This window comes from Panthera onca, chromosome D2 (genome assembly GCF_046562875.1).
Source record: "Panthera onca isolate mPanOnc1 chromosome D2, mPanOnc1 haplotype 2, whole genome shotgun sequence".
Taxonomy (NCBI): Eukaryota; Metazoa; Chordata; class Mammalia; order Carnivora; family Felidae; genus Panthera; species Panthera onca.
The window spans coordinates 35,885,728-35,908,875 of NC_138349.1; the positions used below are offsets into that span (position 1 = coordinate 35,885,728).

The 23,148-nt window shown below is 43.5% G+C and overlaps 1 long non-coding RNA gene across 2 annotated transcripts in view; it reads left to right on the forward strand.

Moving 5' to 3' along the window:
• Nucleotides 1–1,062: 1,062 nt before the first annotated feature.
• The window catches only part of LOC144613240 (uncharacterized), a 29,464-nt gene continuing 7,378 nt past the window's right edge, over nucleotides 1,063–23,148 (forward strand). For both annotated transcript variants that reach the window (XR_013550637.1, XR_013550636.1), the window contains exons 1-2: nucleotides 1,063–1,148; nucleotides 4,711–4,769. This is a non-coding gene — a long non-coding RNA (uncharacterized LOC144613240). The remainder of the gene's footprint in view (nucleotides 1,149–4,710; nucleotides 4,770–23,148) is intronic.

A 23,148-nucleotide genomic window follows, 5' to 3' on the forward strand; every position in this document is an offset into this window, starting at 1 on the left:
TCAGGCCATATTCTCACAATTTGTGAGTTCAAGCCCTGAGTTGCGTTCTATACTGACAGCTCAGAGACTGGAGCCCGCTTCGGATTCTTTGTCTCTTTTTCTCTCTGCCCTTCACCGGCTCATGCTCTGTCTCTCTCTCTCCTTCAAAAATAAATATACACTAAAAAAATTAATAAAAAAAAAAGAGAGGAAGTTTCTTAAAGGAATTTCCATATGCTAAGGACTCACAGATTACTGGAGGCCTGGCTATTGTCAAGCTAAAGTTGTTTTACCTTCTAGCAAAGCATTATCCTTAACATAGTAGGGAGTTCCTAGATATTAGGCTATTGATAGGATCGTTGATAGGATTGCCTTTTTCTTGTAATTTACTAAGGTGGAGACTCTATTAGTTTAAACATTTGTTTTCTTTGTTCTTGGGCAGCCAGGAGTGCCTGAGGAATATCACACATATCCCACCTGGAGGGGGGGTGGGCAGTTTGCAGGGTGTCAGCTTGTCATCACAGCAATCCTACTTCTGGGTATATAGCTAAAGGAAATGAAATCACTATCTTTTTAAAAAAAAAAAATCTTTTTTTTAACGTTTATTTATTTTTGAGACAGAGAGAGACAGAGCATGAACAGGGGAGGGTCAGAGAGAGGGAGACACAGAATCTGAAACAGGCTCCAGGCTCTGAGCTGTCAGCACAGAGCCTGACGCGGGGCTTGAACTCACAGACCACGAGATCATGACCTGAGCCGAAGTCGGCCGCTTAACTGACTGAGCCACCCAGGCGCCCCATGAAATCACTATCTTGAAAAGACTTCTGCACTCCCATTTTACGGCAGCATTATTCACAATAGCCAAGATATGGAAACAACCTAAGTGTCTATCAATGCATGAGTACGGAAATGTGCCATATATACACAATGGAATATAATTCAGCCATGAAAAGGAAGAAAATCCTCCATTTGTGACAGTGTGGATGAACCTAGAAGACGTCTTGTTTATATGTGGAATCTTAAAAAGCTGATCTCATAGAACCAGAGAGTGGAATGGTGGTTGCTAGGAGGGTAAGAGGGAAGGGCAGAGGAAACAGGGAGATGTTGGTCAAAGATACAAACTTTCAGTTAACAGATGAATATGTTCTGGGGACCTAATGTACCAAAAGGTGACTATAGTTAATAATACTGATTTTACTGTATACTTGAAATTTGCTAAGAGAATAGGTCTTAAGTATTACCACCCCACACAGAAATATGGTAATTCTGTGAGGTGTAAATTAACTTGATTGTGGTAATTACTTCACAATGTCTACGTATGTCAAATTATCATGTTGCACATTTAAAAGAGAAAAGAACTAGGTACAGTCCTTACCCTTAAGAAGCTCACAGAATCTCACATTGATTGGACACTCCCTCAGGATAATGGTTTAATTATAAGCTGGCATTAAGTGTCATGAGGGAAAAGCAATTGGAGTGTTTGAATGGAAAGCCTGACTTGGTCTGGGGTGGTCTCAGAATGCTGGCGACACTCATCAGGTGAAACCAGGTGACTAGGTAAAAGTGGGGAGGGGCGATGGTGGGCTGTTCCAGGCATAGGGATCCGCATGGATACAAGAATACTTGCTGCATGGAAACTGCAACTTGGTTACAGGAACACCCTTATCAATGGAAGGCATCCAATTTATAACTCCTACCAAACTCTTAACTATCATTCATTCAAAGACCATTTTAAGAGTGGCCTCCTTTATGAAGATTTCTTCAAACCCTATAGTCAGTTTGAATTAGTCCATGCTTGAGCTTCTATTATACATGTGATATAACACTGTGACGACTCTGTGCTTTGAATCTGAGAGGCAGTATATGGCTGTGGAGCCAGGCTTTCTGAATTCAAATCCTCACTCAACTATTCACTTTCTGTCACCTTGGAAAAGTTGTTTAACATTTCTGTATTTCAGTTTTGCCATCTGAAAAATGGAGATAGTAATAGTACCTTGCTCATAGTTTGATAGAAGGATTAGGAAAGTTTATACATGCAAAGTGCCTAGTTCAGCACCTGTCACATAGGGAAACCTCATCAAGGAAACTTATTCTTGTTAGTTAGTTCTTAGCATGTCTATTTCCTTATTAGTTTTGCCCAAGTGCTCAGAGCTGTCTAGAATCTAATCAGGAACTTCGCCCATGTCTCCTAACACCTAACGTATCTCTTACATTCCACTGTTCATCCTGGAATTTCAGGCTGCCTTTGATCACAGTGCCTCTTGAACTTTATGTGTATTTGAGTAACTAGGGAATGTTGTTAAAATGCAGATTCTGATTCAGTTGGTCTGAGGTGGGGCATGACTGTCTACATTTCTAGTAAGTTCCCAGGTGATGCCCATACAGCTAGTCTATGGACCACACTTTGAGTAGTGAGACTCTATACCGACCTCGGTGAGCTCTCTGAGGCTACTTTAGTCTCTGGGTGACAGACAGAGTCTATGGAAGGAGAAGGGACTCAGTCTATAACACCTGTACCTGGCCACTGAACATCATGACCTGCTTCCCTTAGTCTGGCCTACTGCCCCACCTATAGTAGTTACTCAGTGTGAGGGAGTATCATCAGGCCACCATCAGCAGTTCTTGAGGACGTAGTCAGGGTTTGAGAGAGAGAGGGAGAGACAAGGAGAGAGGAATAAAGAGTTGTTATTTCAAGCCAGCAATCTGGAAATTCAGGTAAGAGTCAATATAAAAGTCTTGAGTTTGAAATCTGTAGGACAGGCCAGCAGGCTGGAGGCTCAGAATTTCTTGAGGTAGAATTCCTTCTTCCCCAGAAAAGCTTAGTTTTTGCTTTTAAGGATTTCAATTGATTAATAAGGCTGCTTACATTATACAGGATAATCTGCTTTACTTTATAAGTTAATGGATTTAAATGTTAATCACACCTGCAAAAATACCATCACAACAACATCAAATATTTGACCAAACAATGGGGCATTACAGCCCAGCCAAGTGATACATAAAATGAAACATCACAAGGGCCAAAATGCATGGCCTGTTCCATGGCTACAGATGTTCCCCACCATATAAGCATGTGAATGAGTCTCTGAAACCCACCTCCCTTCTGAGACAAGAACTCCATGGGCCTGACTCCCATCTTGGGGTTTAAAGGGTGGCATTACAGTGGAGAGTTGCCTCTGGGGCTGTGGTTTGTGGTCTGTTATACCCAAATTGAGCCCAAGTGACCAACTTTTTGGCATTGGAGGCTAAATTTCTTGGGGAAAAACAAGGAAGTTACTTCAATTCAAATAGCACTTGCCTTGGAGTGCCAAGCTCTAGGTTGAGAATTCAGATCCTGTTTATGTGGGGTCATACCACCAGGTTGTAAGCAGTGGGTGGTTCCTTCCAGGGGGTCTTGGACAGCTGCTAAGACCCTTGCTGTGGCCATGATCCATTATGGCCTCAGAGCAGCAGTGAATAAATGCTCTGCAGTCCTCAGGGAAATGCCCAGTAAGCAAACACCATGCTGTGTGTGGGACAGTGAAAGCAGACATGTTCAAAACTTCAAATTTATCTTTGTACCACTTTCTCAATGCACTTTTCAGCTGGTGATTTCATTTTATTATAAAAATAATCAGGCAGATAGGTAGGTATAGATTGTTAACCTCTATTTTGTTCCTGACATTGTAAAATGGTACCATCTCCTGGCCCAGTCATCCTTGGCTAGATGGCCAAAAGGAAAATGCCCAGCTGTAGAATCTGGTGGACTTGAGTTGTCACCTTGTACTAGCTGAGTAACCTTGGGTAAGTAACCTCAGCTCTGTGAACCTCAGTTTCTGTATCTGTAATAATTACCTTGAATATTTGAAGTAAGGATTATATGTATTAATGTAGCTCAGTGTTTGTCAACTAGCAGGTGCTTCAAAAATGGTGACTTTTTGGTATTACTGTAGTAGACATGTCTTGGGGTGCTACCCATTCATAGCACTCTGTTCTGGTGCTGCTTCTATCCACAGCCCTTGATGAGGTGCCTGGGTAAGGTGCCTGTGTTTGTACTGTGTGGTTTACCACTTAGTCACAGCTAACTGGGTGAGAAGGTTGCTTGACCCAGAATGGGCTCAGATGCCTATAGGAATTTGGAATTGGAACATTGAGGAACTGAGCCATTGAGTTGTGGGGAACGGAGTTGAAAGGCCATGTAGTCTTGGGGACTGAGGCAACCAGGATGACTACCATGCATGCTGAGGTAGTGGCAGAGGAAGCCCTTTAATGGAGAGAAGTGAGGAAGTGAGCACAGGAACAAGGGAGAAGAGATAGGTCACTCAGCCTTTAAAAGACAGACTTACAGTTCTTAATATCTTCCTGGTTCTCATGAAGGCAGGTAGATTCTTTCCTGCCCTTGGAGTCCATGGAATCTGTATCCTTATAAGTCATCCTCTCTTCTCCTGGGCTGGCTTGAGAGTGTATCTATTCCTTGTCATGAGAAGATGGATGGTGAGAACCGAACAGATAAGAAATGGAGGTTCTGAGAGGTACAAGGTATTGGCGAGTCTAGACACCCAGTCTAGGACTCATTCTACGTCTCTCTGCTGCCTTGTAATCCTCCTTATATAACAAGCACACGTATTATAGCTGCTAACTGGGGGTCTGAGGTGGGCCGGGGAAGGAAGGTCTGTCACAGAAGATGTGGTGCTAACCTTGCCCTGATACTTTCCCTTGCTGACTTCTGCTGCTTCTCCACATTCCATGCAGCTACTTTCCCAGGCTCAGCTCAGAGTAATGGAAGTGCCTCTGGTGTCTTCCTCCTTGAGGTGAGTACCAGCTCTCAGTGGCCTCCCTGTCTATATTTCTCTAAAGGGGAGAAGTTATTGGGTTAGTGGGGCTAGATCTCAGGGTATCTAGTTCAACTTGACTCCTACTCAATGAAATCATCTGTCTTGGAACTCAAGTTTCTCTGACCTTTTAGTGCTATCTGTGGACCAAAGCAGATAACCTGTGACCTGAATATAAAGAATAATCCAGAGAAGTCCTAGGGGTATCTCTGTCCAGTGTTCCCGTGATGGCTGGTTTGAACTTAGAACTCACTATGAGCATCACAGGGTCTGGAGTGTTGAGGGAGTCTGATAGTACCTCCGAAGTGCTTGACTGTCACATGGGCCAGAATGTGGAGCACCCCATGTGGGGTTGGCTGGAACTGTGCTTCCCAAGTTTGAGTACATTGAGGGCTACCTACATCAAAATCACAGGGGTTCTTGTTATACAAATCACTGACTCTCTTTCTGATTCAGAATGTCTAGGATGAGACTTGGGGAGCTACAGTTTTAACAAGTATCAGCCATGATGCAAACTACCCTCAGGTAGAGGGCCTTGTTGACGTCAGTCTAAGAGTCTTTGAAATGGTCCTTCAGCAAACACCATGCATGACAACTTCTGTAGTCTAATCTCCTACCCTCATAAATAGATATTGTGGTTGAACTATGTTTCCCCCCAAATTTGTATGTTGAAGTTCTAACCCAGAGTGCCTCAGAATATGACCTTACTTGGAAATAGGGTTGTTGTAGATGTAGTTAAGATGAGGTCATAGTGGAGTGGGGCAGGCCCTTAATCCAGTACGACTGGGTGTCCTTACTAAGAGGTGAAATTTGGACACAGACACATACAGAGGGAAGATGATGTCAAGACATACGGGGAGAAAGTCATGTGAATTATGCTATCATGAGTCAAAGAATGTCTGGGGCTACCAGAAGCTGGAAGAGGCAGGGAAAGATTCTTCTACTTGTTTAAGAGGGCAGCATGGCCATGCCAATACCTTGGTTTCAGACTTTTAGCCCCTAGACCTGTTTAAAAATAGATTTCCATGGTTCTAAGCCCCTAGTTTGTGGTATACCATAATAATGGTAGCCCTTGGAAATTAATACAGAGCTTTTAACTTTTTAGTTTTTAATGTAAGCTGCTCTCCATTCCTCTGAGTTGCTCTTGTCTGCTATCTTGGGTGTGAAATGAAGATTCAATAAGGCCAGAGTGTAGCCTATATGCTAGGGTGGGGTAGGTGTTTAGAGGGCAGAAAATCTTCATTCCTATGAGGAATGTGACAGTGCCCCTATGAAGTCAGAGAGATGCCTTAATGTAGAGAAGGCAAGTTACTTCTCTTTTATTCCCCTGATGAATCTGACCAGCCATTTTAGCAGCCAAGCATCTATTCATGATTGCCAATTCTGTGAACCCGGAGTTTGTGATTGTAGATAGGAGAGGGGTGCTGACATTAGGATCCTACTGGCTGTGTGGTTTTAGATAAGCTGTCCAATCCAGGAGTCCTCACGTCATAGAGCACCAGAATCATCTGCAGTTGAAATTCACTGCTGGCCTCACTCCCAGAGTTTCTGATTCAGTAGGTAAGGGATGGAGCCTGAGAATGCTCATTTCTTTTTCTTTCTTTCCTTTCTTTCTTTCTTTCTTTCTTTCTTTCTTTCTTTCTTTCTTTCTTTCTTTTTTATAGTATTTTTAATGTTTATTTATTTATCTTTGAGAGAGAGGGAGAGAGAGACAGAGTGTGAACAGGGGAGGGGCAGAGAGAGAGGGATACACAAAATCTGAAGCAAGCTCCAGGCTCTGAGCTGTCAGCACAGAGCCTGACACAGGGCTTGAACTCATGAACCACAAGATCATGATCTGAGCCAAAGTCGGACACTTAACGAGCCACCCAGGTGCCCCGAGAATGCTCATTTCTAACAAGTTCCCAGATGCTGTCAATGCTGTTGGCCCAGGGACCACACTGAGAACTGCTAACCTAGTGTCTCTAAGCCTCTGTTTTCCCATCAGTAAAATGGGGTTCGTGATGTTCCTAAATTATAGAGTTCTTAGGAGGATTAAGTGAGGTAATGGCTGTAAAGTGCTGCACATTGCTATGTGCAGAGCTTAGTTCATTTTAGTGATCACTTGTTAGTAACACAAATTGAAGCCCTCTTCTGTGCTTAGCTTGCTAAGTCACTCTGAGATGTTTCAGAAACAGGAAACACTCAAAGGTAAATCTCTATAGGATGCAGAGAAACATCATGTCCTGTTGGAATTTCCAGAGAAGGAAATTATCCTCCTGAAACTAAGGGACACTTACTGCTGTGCTGAGGTTGCATCTTCTACCTGTGCCAGCAGTGGAGCCCTAGATAAGACCTTTGGTAGAGGTGGGATTAGGAGAAGACAAGGGCTGAGTCTCACCCTCAGGCTCATCAAGCACAGAGCCCTGAAAAACATGCTCAGAAGTTTGGGAGCATCACACTGCCCAGTCCTGCAGCTGGCAGCCTCCGCTATTCTATGCAGGACACTGCCCATCCATTTGGAAAACATTCCATGGTCTGTGCCCTTTCCCACACTCCCAGCTAAGCAGCGATTGTCTTGGTGTTCAAGCATCAAGTGTTGGGGCCTTTCAGAAACCACTGTATATGTTTGCCTGCGTCTCCTCCAGGCTGGGCTGAGCACAGAGAAATGGACTGTTAATGGGTTGGCCTTCCTAACTCAGTATGACATCCTGGCACTGAGTCTTCTCATTAGCTTGGTTCTTGGGATTCTAGCTTCAGAAGCAAGAGTTTATGTCGATATAAATAATACTTTGTCTCTGGGATTCTGGCCCCATCAGAGGACTGGGGGCTCTCATTGGAAGCTGCTGGCTTGTCGCTAAGGTGCTTGGAGCTTATCCAAGTTCACATTTCCTAAGATGGTAGAGAATAGTTAATGATTACAAAGCTCTGAAAATGTATATGTGGGTTTCATTCTAATACCACTTAAAAACACTTAATTACTAAGAGCAGGATATTTTCTGGTTTTGTTTGACTTTGGTGATAGTCGATCTTTGAAGGTAAAATTCAAGTCCTGTTTTCATGTGTGTATTGGCAAAACTTCTCCTTTCAACATGGTGAACTTTTCTTGAATACCTACTATGTGCAAAGTAGTAATGTGAGGAGCATCCTTTCCAACTAAATTCTTCCAGTTTAGTTGGAGAGGATGTTCCTGGGGAAGAGGTTGTGATGTAAAAGTACAGAGAAAGGTGGCTGACATTGGAGTAGTATTTCTTTGAAGCTAAACTGTCTCTGAATTACTGTCCTCCTCATCCCCCAATCCTAGTTTGGCTGCCCATACAGATTCCATGTTAGTTGATGGGAAATCTCATTTGTTTTCTTGTGTGTGTGTGTTTTAATGTTTATTTATTTTTGACAGAGAGAGAGAGAGAGACAGAGAGACAGACAGAGCATGAGAGGGGGAGGGGCAGAGAGAGAGAGGGAGACACAGAATCTGAAGCAGGCTCCAGGCTCTGAGCTGTCAGCACAGAGCCTGACTCAGGTCTCGAATCCATGAACTGTGAGATCATGACCTGAGTGGAAGTCAGATGCTCAACCGACTGAGCCACCCAGGTGCCCCAGTGTGTGTATGTTTTAATATGTGGTCTTTTCCCATCCAGTACTTCCCCCTGAACAGGTTTCAGTTGAATATTTATTTATTGTCTCTTCCACTAGAATGTTTAACTCTGGTGGGTAGGTAACTTCTCAGACTAGTCTGTCTTGGCAGCCAAATCAAAAAGTCCAAAAGGAAATCATGGGGGTAATTATATAGGATATTATTTACTGCATCCAAGCAAGCTGAGGCTTAGGTATACACTCTGAAGCCAAACAATGTGTTTAGTGTACATTAAAGCAGGGCCTATTTTATAGTTCTACACTGTGTGAAGGCAACTCATAACTTACCACCTTCTTCCCTATTTTACGAGGTAATGCCAGCTAGAAATAGCTTTTTTAAAAACCAGGCTTAATGAAACTAAACACTGCATTTACCATGCAATGCAACAACTGCGCTCCTAGGAACTTACCCAAATGAGCTGAAAACTTATGTCCACACAAAAAGTTGCACACAAATATTTATAGCTCTTTTCATTATAGCCCCAAATTGGAAGCAACCATGATAGCCTTCAATAAATGAATAAACGAACTATAGTATGGATGTACCACCATCCATACAATGGAAATTTATCCAGGATTAAAAAGAAATGCACTATCAAGGCACAAAAAGACACAAAGGAAACTTAAATACATATTACTAAGTACCAAAGAAGCCAGTGTGAAAAGGTTACACAGTGTATAATTCCAACTATTTGACATTCTGGAAAAGGCAAAACAATAGAGTCAGTAAAAAGATCAGTGGCTGTCAGGAGTAACTGGGGAAGGAAGGAGTGGTGAAAAGGTAGAGCACACAGGGGATTTTTAGGGTGGCATAACTATTCTGTATAATACTGTAATAGTGGGTACATAGCATGCTATTTGTCATAACCCACAGAACTATATAACACACACTATTGTAAACTATGGATGCTAATAATTAGTAATCACGCATCAATATTGTATGACCAATTGTAACAGATGTGCCACATAACGCAAGATGTTAACAACAGGGAGAATTGTGTATGTGGTGGGGGAGGAGATGGAATGTATGGGAACTCTGTACTTTCTATTCAATTTTTCTATAAACCTAAAACTGCCCTATGAAATAAAGTCTGTTGATTTGAAAATCTAGCCAATCAAATCAATCAAATAATTTATTCACTTATTCATTTTCTATTTTGACATTTACTGAGCACCTGGTACGTTGGTCATCACATGGTCACATATGTGAGGTCATCTAGTGGCTCTTGTTCAGAGATGATGTTATTTAAAGAAACTCAGTTCTCTATTATTTGCAAATGACATGTCAGATAAAGGGTTAGTATCCAAAAGTCTATAAAGAACTTATCAAACTCAACACCTAAAAAACAAATAATCCAGTGAAGAAATGGGCAAAAGACATGAATAGACACTTCTCCAAAGAAGACATCCAGATGGCCAACTGACACATGAAAAAATGCTCAACGTCACTCACTCATCATCAGGGAAATACAAATCAAAACCACAATGAAATACCACCTTACACCTGTCAGAATGGCTAACATTAACAACAACAGATGTTGGTGAGGATGCAGAGAAAAAGGATCTCTTCTGCATTGTTGGTGGGAATGCAAGCTGGTGCAGCCACTCTGGAAAACAGTATTGAGGTTCCTCAAAAAATTAAAAATAGAACTACCCTATGACCCAGCAATTGCACTACCGGGTATTTATCCAAGGGAGACAGGTGTGCTGTTTCAAAGGGACACACGCACCCCCAATGTTTATAGCAGCACTATCAATGATAGCCAAAGTATGGAAAGAGCCCAAATGTCCATTGATGGATGAATGGATAAAGAAGACATGGTATTTATATACAATGGAGTATTACTCGGCAATCAAAAAGAAAGAAATCTTGCCATTTGCAACTACATGGATGGAACTGGAGGGTACTTTGCTAAGTGAAATTAGTCAGAGAAAGACAAATATCGTATAGCTTCACTCATATGAGGACTTTAAGAGACAAAACAGATGAACATAAGGGAAGGGTAACAAAAATAATATAAAAACAGGGAGGGGACAAAACATAAGAGACTCTAAAATATGGAGAACAAACAGAGGGTTACTGGAGGGGTTGTGGGAGGGGGGATGGGCTAACTGGGTAAGGGGCACTAAGGAATCTACTTCTGAAATCATTGTTGCGCTATATGCTAACTAATTTGGATGTAAATTTTAAAAAATAAAATAAAATAAAATAAAATAAAATAAAATAAAATAAAATAAAGGGGCACCTGGGTGGTTCAGTCAGTTAAGCATCCGACTTCAGTTCAGGTCGTGATCTCACAGTCCATGAGTTCAAGCCCCACGTCGGGCTCTGTGCTGACAGCTCAGAGCCTGGAGCCTGCTTCGGATTCTGTGTCTCCCTCTCTCTCTGCCCCTCCCCTGCTCATGCTCTGTCTCTGTCTCAAAAATAAATAAAAACACTAAAAAAATTTAAAAAAATAAAGAAACTCAGTTCTCTAAAAGGTTGAAATGAACAATGGCAAGCATCAGCAGAGCACCAAAGAGTGTTATGAAAGAGGTCCCTACTTTTGAGGATGAAATCAAAGGCCGTGAGTCCTTTTTATAATCCACACCCCAAAGGATAATAATATCTGGAGCTCAAGAACTTCTGCATGTGAAAGTGTAAATGGAAAAACTTCTGCTAATGTTAGATATTATTATTATTACAGTAATAGTGATATTCAGGAAAAAATTATGGAGTAGAACTCAGGCTTAAAAAATAATACATTCATTCATTTTTCTAAATAAAAATAAAACACCTTGAGCACCCCCTCTTCACTCAGGTAGAAGAAAAATTCAACATCAGTCATCATTGGGGCTCCTCCATTCCACTGGATTGTATAAAACTCCTGGTTCTGGGAAAATATGGGAGACACTGGGCTATAACTCCTGGCAGCTTCATTGTTGCATGGCTCCTTTTGCTGCCTTGTGCTGGTGTCTGGTGCTCTGATCTTCTGCTATCTGCCCAAGACTGCTTCTTGAAGGCTTTGATCTGTTCTGGCCTTGCTCTCCCTTGCAAACCTTAAGCTTTCCATTACCACAGTCTTGACCATAGGGACCCTCTCTACAGCTCAAGGCCACTGTGCTTAGCGTCCAGCTTCTGAAGGCATCTAGCAGTCATCCCCCATCCACGGTCAGACCTCTGTGGGACACTCCCTAGGAGCAGGGTCCATGTCCCTACCTCTCAGATACTCCTCACCCCTCTGCCCACAGTTCTCTCTCTCCAGGAAGTCTTCATGCCTTTGAATCCTGAATCATTTTTTTCTATATCTCAACAGAGCTAAGCTTTCAAAAACAAAGGCCACTAAACTCTCCCTTGGTGCAAGAGAACCTCAGATCTCCTGGAGTACAGGGGTTCAGGAATACTGGTGAGGGCAGAGTGGGGAGCAAAAGGGAAAAAAAGCTTTTCTTTCTTTCTTTTCTGAAGAGCCTCCATCGTACATTTCCCAGTAAGGCTATCCTGCCACACTATAATTGCTAGCGGTAAGGAAATTTATTTTAAAAACAAAACCACTTTTCACGAGCCAAATATCAGGTCATATCAGATGTCAGGCTCTGGGCCCTGAGCCTTCAGAAGATCCCTCACCACATCAGACGTCCATCAACAGCGAAGTCTCACTGAACTGGGGATAATTCCAACATCAACACAAAAGGTTAAAAGCTTATCCGGTCTAAATTCTCCATGACTCTGCATCAGGGAATGTAACCCTTTGTAGAATTTTCACTTAGTTTGTCACAGAGCTCTTATTCTGTAGTATTTGGACATATAATTCATTGTTTGGGTAAACACTAGATGAATTGGTTAGTGTACATCTAGAGGTCAGAATGTATAAAAAAATACTTACCTTTAAACACAACAATCACCTTAGTGCCATTTGATGCTCTTGCTAAGAGAGGCCTGAGGGGATCTCCTCTCCTGTGGGACAGCTGATCTCCTACCTCGCATTCACTCAGGGGTATGTGTTTATGGATTATGATGACTGGTGTAGTCAACAGCACTGCTTGGACTGCTCTCTTTTTCCCTTTCTCTCCTTCTCTCTCTCTCTCTATCTTCATCTTCACTCTCTCAAGTGCATTTAGTTGGCTTAGGATGTGAAGGGACTCCACTGTGCTATAAATACCTGCTTGCTCTGTGCCAGGCCTTGGATGGTTAAACAATCCTCACTCTGTCAGTTGGCTTTCCTGTCTCTCTAAACTTTCCATTGATACTCTTTGTAGGCTGTCATCTTGGATTGTTCTTTGGTGGCTCTTGCTGTTTTTTGATTCTTAAACTTGACTATATACCTTTTACTCAATCTAGATTGGGTCTGGTCATCAGTTATGCCTTTGGGTAACCTGACTTTGGCCCAGGCCCTATTTGGAACCAGGCTATTTCCAGGCTGGTACCGGTAGCTGGAAGGACCCTGCTCTGCAGTAATGTAACAGGAGTTCTATCTGTTCCAGTCTCCTGGGCTCATTCTCACTGGTCTTTTTAGAGGCCGAAACTTCCATATATATCCAACAGGTTCCTACCTCAGCTGTTCGCTGCTAAGCAGTTTCTACGGTTCTTTCTCAGTGATCTTCCTGGAGTCACAAGTAGTAAACCTCACGGTTTGATGCTTATTGCCTCTTCTAAGCTGGGAGCAGTGGGAAAAAAATTTTGGACCTAGACAGAGTTAGAGGGGCGCCTGGGTGGCTCAGTTGGTTAAGTGGCCGACTTTGGCTGAGGTCATGATCTCGCAGTTCGTGAGTTTAAGCCCCGCGTTGGGCTCTGTGCTGACAGCTCAGAGCCTGGAGCCTGCTTCAGAATCTGTGTCTCCCTCTCTTTCTGCCCCTCCCCCGCTCGCACTCTGTATCTCTCTCTCAAAAATAAACATTAAAAAAAAAAAAAAGACAGAGTTGGAATATTGTCCCTGCCTGTAACCCAGCACAAATTCTTTAGCCTCTTTGAGCATCTCGTGAGCCCCACTGTAAAATGGAGATGTACTACATACCTGCTGCTATGGATTACATGACTTCGCTCAAGGTTATTAGTGTGAGGAACAGAGTTAGGTCAAAGTGCACTGCACACACAGACAGCTAACCACTGTCAGCTCTTACTACTACCTCATTCACTGGGGGCAGGGATGGGCGAGGTGTCCTGTGGGATGGCTTCTCCTACTGAGAATGGTCGGAGCAAGGTCTTCTCTTCCTCTGTATAGCTAATCCTGTTTTGCTTTAGACTGAGGTAAAGCACACATCGGGACTCAGGGTCCCACACGGACACTCACTTGGTGTGAGACTTGGGTGAGTCTTTGGTCTCTCTCAGCCACAGTTTTCTCACTTATAAAATGAAGGTAATAGTAGCTACCCCTTAGGATTACTGGGAGAGGAAGAAAGAAAGGACACAAGGTGGTCAGCGCAGTGCCTGGCTCAAATCTCTCATCTGATACTGGTACACAGCTCTCCCCCCTCTCAGATCAGTCACTCCTGGCCCTGTGCTGGCATGAGGAGGGGCCTCATCAGCTACTGATGGAAAAACAAATAATTCTTCTTTCCCTGGTTCTCAGGAGACCGGGGTTTGAAGGCTAAAACCTTATTTAACATAAGGCCCCATAGCAATTTAAAAGATAAACAATTCCAGAATAGGTTCCTACAGTATTAAATAGGGCAGCTTTCAAATCGGTCATGATGGAAAAAACAAAAATCTCAACGGTGTTATATAAAGGCAGGCTCGTAGGACTTGATTCACATAGGGAAAAAACTCTGGAAAACTGTATCAGGGATTTCAAACTGAAGTCAAATACATTTGTAGTAAAAATATTACACGATTTGTTTAAAAAAAAACTTTTTTTTTAAGCAAAAGAGTGTTTTAAATAAAAACACTGTGATGAGGGGTGTTGGGTCAGTTGAGCGTCTGACTCTTGATTTTGGCTCAGGTCATGATCTCACAGTTCATTGGTTTGAGCCCCGCATTGGGCTCTGGGCTAACAGCACAGATCCTGCTTGGGATTCTCTCTCTCCCCCTCTCTGCCCCCCTCCCCACGTGTGCACATGCACACGTGCTTGAGCACTCTCTCTCTCAAAATAAATAAATAAACATTTAAAAAAACCCACTGTGGGGACACGTGGGTGGCTCAGTCAGTTAAGCGGCCGACTTCAGCTCAGGTCATGATCTTGCGGTCCGTGAGTTCAAGCCCCGCATCAGGCTCTGTGCTCACAGCTCAGAGCCTGGAGCCTGTTTCAGATTCTGTGTCTCCCTCTCTCTGACCCTCTCCCGTTCATGCTCTCTTTCTGTCTCAAAAATAAATAAACGTTAAAAAAAATTTTTTAAAAAAGCCCACTGTGATCATAGCATCCCTGAAAATGTCATTCTGGTACTCAGTTTCCCTTTTCCAATGTTTGATGCCTGAATTAGATTCATGGGGCCTCACAGTTTTTGATAAGACATTAGGATTTTTTCCTAAATACAGGAAGAAGCTACTGGTATTTTATGTGGGAGTAGGCCATGATCTGATTTACGTTATTTATTTGTTTAAAATTTTTTTTTAATGTTTACTTATTTTTGGGAGAGAGAGAGACACAGTACGAGTGGCAAAGGGACAGAGAGAAAGGGAGACACAGAATCTGAATTAGGCTTCAGTCTCTGAGCTGTCAGCACAGAGTGCAACACAGGGATTGAACCCACAAACTGTGAGATCGTGACCTGAGCTGAAGCCTGGTGCTTAACAGACTGAGCCACCCAGGCACTCCTGATTTATGTTTTTTAAAGCGCTAACTACTTCTCACTTTTCCCGTTACGCTGTGGCCATTCTCCTTCCTGCCTTTTGTGCTTTAGTTCATGTCAATTTCTCTTTCTACGGTACCCGCCCCCTTCTCCATCCCATAGCAATCACTCCTTCTTCTGAGCTCATGGCATTTGCTGGGATCTTAATCACATTCTGCCCCATGACATGGCACGCTATTATTATCTTCTTCATGTTAGTTAATTAATTCAACAAGCATGCATTGAACAGCTGCTACACGTCAGGCACTGTGCTAAGTCCTAGAGACACAGAGATGATCAGAGCAGGTTCTCTACTCCCAAGTAGCCTGGAGTCAGGGGTGGGGGGGACAGGTATATAAACAAATCACTGGGGGCCTTGTGGTAGCCCAGTGATAAGCATGGCAGGGTTTTTATTACATCCAAGATAAGGGGTCCCAAGCCAATGGGGGAGGGTAGACGGCCTGGGATGGGGCGTGGGGTTGTGGGAGACTTCCTGGGTGGACAGAGGTTAGAACCGACTCTCCAAGGCTGACTGGGAGTGAGGGGTGAAGGGGTGGGGTGAGAGGGGTCAGGGTCAGTAAAGGCATGGGAGCAGAAACAGGATGGTGAGGCACCACAAGCAGTTCATTGTTGATGGCATTTAGTGGGAGGCTGAGAAGAGCAGGAGAGAAGGCCAGAAAAACAGGAGCAAAATACAACACAAATCCAACAATATAACCTCCAGGATGCCCATCTTCTACTGGAAGGAATTCCTGGAGCTAAACTGGGAAAAGAGTACCAGAGTGGGACACAGGAAGGCAGAAGTGGTCTTCATTTCTTTCTTCACTGAAATACCACACTGGGGATGCCATAGTGAGCAAAACTGACCAAATCTCTTGCTGTCAAGAAACCTGTGGAAGAATGGCCGGCGGCCAGCCCAATAATCCTGTGTGATAAATACTAGGTGCTGTGGGAGCACTTAGGAAAGAGCCATGACCCAGCCTCAGGGAAGGCTTCCTAGAGGCAGTGTCCTCTGGTCAGTTGGGCTTCATGGGGTTGAAAGGGTAGGGAGTGAGACAGGCGTGCGCGGAGAGGGATTGCCGTGGCCTACCTTTCCCCTGAGCCCCCAGCCTCTAGGCCCAAGAAACCGAGCTGCAGGCCCAGGCTGGAGCAAGGGGGTGGAAGGTGGCATGGAGAAGCCTGCACAGAAATCCTGGCCGCTCTGTGGGCTTCGGCCATCTCCTGGAACACGGGCCTGTTTTGCAAACACAGCAAGTTAGGCCAACTATGTGAGGTTTGGCCCTGGCTCCGCCAACCCAGCTCATTAAGCAAACAGCAAGAGATTTTTTTCCTTTTTCTTTCTAAACTAAATCTTCTCTGGGTGCATAATTTATACAGTTCCAGCGAACTGCAGTCTGGCTTTCTTCCCAAGAAAGAAAAACATCTCCTCAGATTTTCCACACACCCTCCCCATCCTGCTGGCCGAATGCCAAGACTTCCCAGCAAGGCCAGGGCGGGGCTGCTCCGGGGAAGGGCAGGGATGTGTCGCTGTTGCAGGGGCCGCAGGGCCGCCCTTTCAGGGGTAGCGGTAGTGGTGCAGGCAGGTGTTTTGTACAGGAGCGGGCGGTGGGCAACAGGTGTGCGGCCCGGGGTGGGCAGGAAGCTGTGCAGACAGCTGTGCTGCTGGGAACCACTCTAGGACCAGCAGACCCAGGAATAGCTCATCTGTGTTTACAAAGCACCTTCTCACCTCCTTTGAGTCACCCAACAAGTACACGAGGAGAGTAGGACACACATAATTACTATCCCCACGTAATTGATGAATTGCTAACAGAAAGGACCGGGCAATTTAAAATTAGCCTGACTCAAGTTAGAATCCCACCTCTGCCATGGAGCGACCTCAGGCAGGTTGCAAAAATTCTTGCAGCCTCATCTATTAGGGATAATGTTAGCACTTCCCCCCAAGGGCTTGTGCTGCGGGTTAAATGAGATCCCATACGTGAGGAGCCCTCTCCATGCCTGGCCCCTAGCAGATGCTCCCTTGTTCCCATATTAATGGCCGAAGAGGTTTCCCAACTCCTGCGGGCACTGCTGGGCCTGGGCCCAAGTGTTCTGACTCCCAGCACAGCCCCTTCTGTTGCCGCAGTCAGCCGTGTGCCCACCGGGCCAGTCCGTCCCCACGCAGAGGCTGCACACTCTGTGAAGCTGCCTGTTCATCCCTGGCTCTGAGATCTTGGCAGATAGCTGAGCGGTCCTTAAGTCCAAATGCCTGCCATGCTCTGTGGGAGCAAGCCACTCTAGAAACTGCATAGCTGGTGAAACTCAAGCTTTGGAACATGAACCCTAGCCCACAATCCGCCTGTTTCCTCTTATAGTCAAGGGCGAGCATCCAAATCCCCTGTCATTTATCATTGTCACTACTGCTCAGAAAGGTCAGTGTGCATTCTCGGTTGCCTCCAGCCTCTGGGCTCGGAGCAGTGATTCCGACTTGGAGGCGCTGAGCCTCACATGCAGGAGGCACTTGTGAATGTTTGCAGAGGAGTCGTCAGGTCATGCCCGTATGCAGACATGCCATCGCAGCCTGTGTGAAAGCAGCATTTCCTCATCCGGGCCTGCTCAGTGGCTCCTGTGTTATACACCCGGAGTGTCTCCTCAGCGAATACTCTACAACTTTTGTTAACTATTCCCTCTTCTCAGCACCCTCTTCCCCCATGGCTGGTTCTTCTCATTCAGATCTTTGCCTAAGTGTGGCTTCCTCAGGGGCCTTGTCTGACTATCCCAAAGAAAGGGACTCTCCCCTACCCCACCCAAGGCACTGTCTTTCTCATCACAGTTCATTATTTTTTTCATGGTACTCTTCACTGTCTGAAGTTATTTATTCATTGTCTTTGTGACTAGAATAGAAGGTCCATGAGAGCAGGACATAGTCTGGCTTGGTCTTGTGGTATCCCCAGTGATTGGCAGATAGCAAGAGCCCAGTAGTTATTGAATGGGTAAACGAAGGAAGCTTGAGATCATGGGCTCTAATGTCTTCATTTTGCAGAAGAGAAAACCAAGGCCCAGAAGGGTTAAGATGCTCAATGTCAATTTGCTTGTGTAAGACACCTCTGCTTTTTCTCCAGTAGCTTCTTCCTCAATTCTCAAGGGTCTCTGGAACTAACATATAGTAATGGTCTGCCTTTCTATTTGGGACTCTTTCTTGTCTCTCAAGAGTGACAGAACCAAAAATATCTGATGTGTGCCCTTATGAGCCAAAGGATAGTTTGCTCACTTGGGCTGAAAACAGAAAACACAGAGATGTACATACAAATACCCTGAAAAGAAATTAAAATGGGCTAACACGTGGGTAAGGAATGTTCATATAAAACGATGCCATCCTGTTGGGTGTCAGCTAGCCAGGGGAACACCATAACTGGGTCATATTTATTGATGTCAGAGGAGAAATTCCCCCTCCAGATTCTGAAGGAAGAATCAGGGAGGCACAGGAGGAGTCCGTGTGGAGTAGTGGGATGGATATCCTCCTCATTGAGTAATTTGAAGATTAAGTCTGAAGAGGCATGTAGAGTCCAGCATAATACCTGCTCAGTCAGGGGGTAGTTCTGACACCATCCCCAAAGATGGATTATTCTAGCTGAGGACTCACTTACTTCCATGTTTCCCGGTCTCCCACTGATTTTCTCATATTTATCCCATGGGAGATGACGGAAGATGACTCACACCAAGGAGCAAAATGAACCAGTGTTCTATCTCTGGTAAAAGGTTATGCAGAGCGGTAAGGAGCTAATAATAATTATTATAACAGCCACTACCTCACTTATTTTACATGTTCCATGTCCCAGGCCATGTGCTAAGGGCTTATGTGTATTACCTCATTCAATTGTATAAGGTTGGAACTATTTTTGTCCTGCTTAACACATAAGGAAGCAACCACTCAATCCTATGAGAAAGAGACTATTTTTATTCCTATTTTACAAATGAAGAAATGAAGTTCGGGGAGGTCAAGTGGCTTGCCCAAGGTTGCTCGCCTGATAAATAAACACAGCCAGAATTCCAGCTGTGGTACATGGTCTGAATGCTAACATGGTATAAAGTAAAGCTCCAAAAGTGATATCGTGATCCAGGAGGCTGGAACTGACGGCTAGAGTAAATTAGAGTTGGTAGGGTTTTGGTGAATGGCAGTTACCCACATTGTCTCTAGCTCTTTGCTTTTGATAACTGCATATACCAAATACATACTAATAATTAACAGGGTGCATTGTTATAAATTAAAGGGAGTGGGTTTTAAGAGAAGATACTTGGGACAGTACAAATTACTGTCACACCTATGATCCAGTGAAGTAAAGTTCCAAGCACTGGGCATTCTGTGCTTTTGGCACACTGCCTTGCATCTAAGAGACGTGCACTGCATTTTTTATCTTTCATCAAATGAAAAAGAATATATGAAAGATCCCAGCTCAGACTATGCCCAATGCCTGGCACAAAGTAGGTACTTAATTACAAAATACTCCCTTCTGTACCTTTACTTCCTGATACCTACCACGTGCTTGGCATGCAGTAGATGCTAAACACTATTAGCTGTTTGCTATTTTTTTACTAGTAAGCACTTATTACTTAATATAAAGCTAATATTTATTGGGGTTCCATGCTAAGCATTTCCATGCAATATCACTTCTGCCCATTATACTTATCTAGTGAAGTACACTTAGCATCTCCATTTAACAACAGGATTCCTTTAACTGAAGAGAAAACAGACTTCCAGAGGTTAAATACTTTTCCTAAGGACACTAAGCTATCAAGCAGTTAAGGCATTTGAATAAATGGGTTCTCAGAATTTCTTCCCCAGGTTCCCATCTAACCAAAGAGGATGGTGTCTGTCATTCTCTAAGTGATTTGTGGGCCATAGCATGAAGCATGACATTTCTTAGAAATCTTATTTCTTTGGGGAGCTTGGGTGGTTCAGTCAGTTGAGCGTCTGATTTTGGCTCAGGTCATGATCTCACGGTTTGTGAGTTCAAACCCTACACAGGGCTCTCTGCTGTCAGCATAGAGCCTGCTTCAGATCCTCTGTCCCACTCTCTCTCTCTGCCCTTCCCTTGCTTGCATGCGCTCCCTCTCTCTCAAAAATAAACATTAAAAAACATCTTTAAAAAACAAAAGTAATATTTCTTTAAAAAAATTCATACCATCTTTGCTTTCTAATAATTCAATCTAAGAGAATGTTTTAAACCACTGACAAGTTTCATTACCTAACTCACCCTTTCCCCCAATCTCCACATTATCTGATGCTTCAGAAAGATGCATCATAATTTGTTTTGTGACTTCTCATTCTCCTGGCAGACCACAGACTGAGCAGGAAGCTAGAGGAATCTGGTAAGCTCCCTGGGAGAAGTGAGCTGTGAACTAGAATTAAACTGACTGAAAGAGGAAAAACTGGGACCAGGATTTTACAGCTCTTCTTTTACCTGTCCCCAACTCCCTACCCCTAAATCCATTCTTGTTCATCCCCTAATAGGGCAGAGTGGAAATCAGACAGAGTTCCGAATGTAGTAGATCCTCAATGGCAAATAAATGAATGGATGACTAGGTGGTTGGGTGAGGTCTGGGTAGTGATGGGCATCAACATCTCTTTGTAAAGGCCAATGGCTTGAGAGAGACTAAGGAGGACTTTTATATTATAAAGGGGCTCCCTAGGGGAGGAGGCTACAGCTAAGGACACTACAGCCTTAACACTCCAATGAGTCCTTTCTAGACCTCCTTACGCTATTATTGATGCTGCTGTGATCCCTACATGTCAGTCAGTTTAAGAGCACCTTCTGTCACTAGCAATCAGTACTCATAATCAACTGGGAAATAACTTGGAGGCCCTAGATATATTCTAGTCATTCTTTCCATTTTGCAGATAAGGAAACCGAGATGCAGAGAGGGAAAATCAATGACTCAAGGTCACATGGTTTGATGGAACTGTTTATTGCATATCCAACATATCCATTTCCTGCTCCTTGTTCCTTCATAGCAAAACTCCAGTTTTGTTTGGTATTGGGCAGCCATGGTGTCAGGGAAGACATTATATAACCCCTTCCGTCCTCAGAGAATGAATCTTAATTCGTTTGAACCAATCACAACAATTCTACCCTCTCTGCCAGTGACTGGTTTGGAAATGAACATTGAAACAACTCTAACCAAAGAAACATGAAGGGAAACCTGTTGCTAGGAGCTTTTAGGAAAGTTTTCCTTCATCTTAAAGAGCTATGAGAGTGAAGGCTACAATCTTAGTCTCCATGGCTTTGGAGTTTGTTGGATAAGGACAGGATGCTTGGAGTAATTGCAGCCAAGAGTCATGTTGAGGACAAATACCAATACACTGTAGATGGCAAAATGGAATGATGTAAAAAGCCCAAGCCAAAGATGGCATTGCTGAGTCAATGGATTATCCAGCCCTGAAACTCCTCTACCTCTGGACTCCTTGTCAACTGAGGTAACAAGATGTCCTTATTGTTTAAAATAGTTGACTTGGGTTTTCTGTTATCTGTCTCCCAAAGGATCCACATGGCCAGGTAAGATCAGATTCCTAATGCTGTGATTAGGTGGCTTCTTGGAATGGCTGGAGTGATCTTTGTGGTTACCAGGAGGTAATGGGGGAGTAAAAGTGTTCAAGATTGTCAACTGAGTAGCAGGTGGATTGAGCTCCTGCAGAAAACTGGGGGCTCCCAGGAAGCTCTCATAGGCAGGCCTGAGAGTTGGACTTGAACCTTTTAATCAGTAGGATTCGGGTTGGCTTCATGAGACAGAAAACACAAAATAATGGTTTCCACTCCCAAGGTGTTATTCTCTCACATAATACTTGTGGCTGTTCCATGAAGTCATCAGAGACTCAAAATCCTTCCACATCTCTGATCCACCATTCCTTATGTCAAAGATGGATGCTAGAGATCCACTATTTCATCTAAACCCAAGACAGCCAAATAGAAAGAGCAGGAAGAAGTGCTGTTCTCATCCCTTTTAAGGACGAAACAGGATTTTATTGTTCTTTGCATTGTTCTTCCTCATCTCTTCTCCCTTCTTTTCTCTCTCTTTCCAAATATCAACACAGAGGCTCAAGTAGATTTTAGGCCTACAATATTACAAATTTAGTCTTCTGATATATAAATGCTTTAAAAATGTTTGTTTCTGATGATAATGGAACATATGACCCCCCCTTGCATCTTAGCTTTTAGGGCAGGGGTCACAACCCCCAATGCCCTACAGGGCCAGTGAGGAAATAATGGAAATGGATAAAACAGTTTGGTGTAAAGAAAATGAATGGTAACAATTGTCATAAACTGGAGAACAAAATTCCCTTGAAAGGAGGCATTGTTACTCAGTTCCAGCAAATTGTTGTCAGGTAGGAATATAAGTTCCATGTTGCCAACTCTTCTATTATTCAATAAAAGCTGAAAAAAATCTGTATTTTAATGTTAAATATGATTTTGTTTATTTTTATTAAAAAATTTTTTTGGTAATGTTTTATTTATTTTTGAGACAGAGCATGGGCAGGGGAGGGGCAGAGAGCGAGGGAGACACAGAATCTGAAGCAGGCTCCAGGCTCTGGGCTGTCAGCACAGAGCCCAATGTGGGGTTCAAACCCATGAATTGTAAGATCATGACCTGAGCCGAAGTTGGATGCTTAACCAACTGAGCTACCCAGGTGTCCCTGGTTAAATATGATTTTAAAATATTAGGTCAATATTGTGTCTTTCTTGGGTTTGAGAGCACCCTGAGGTCAAATTTTATAGATGATTAATTCAGCAGAATATGGAATATAATGGGAACTCAATATTTGTTGTTGAATGGATAAGTTAAAATTTTTCCAGTTACTTCCTCCTGGAAGACTGAATGGAACAGCTGGCCAACTGGTTGAAGACAAAGGCATGTATGCTTTTGTAGTGTATATGTTAATTTTTCCAGTGTTTTATTTCTCTCTACCAAAACAGTCTAAGCAACTCTAAGGCAGGGACTATACCCATCACATCATCCTCTTCCTTTTCT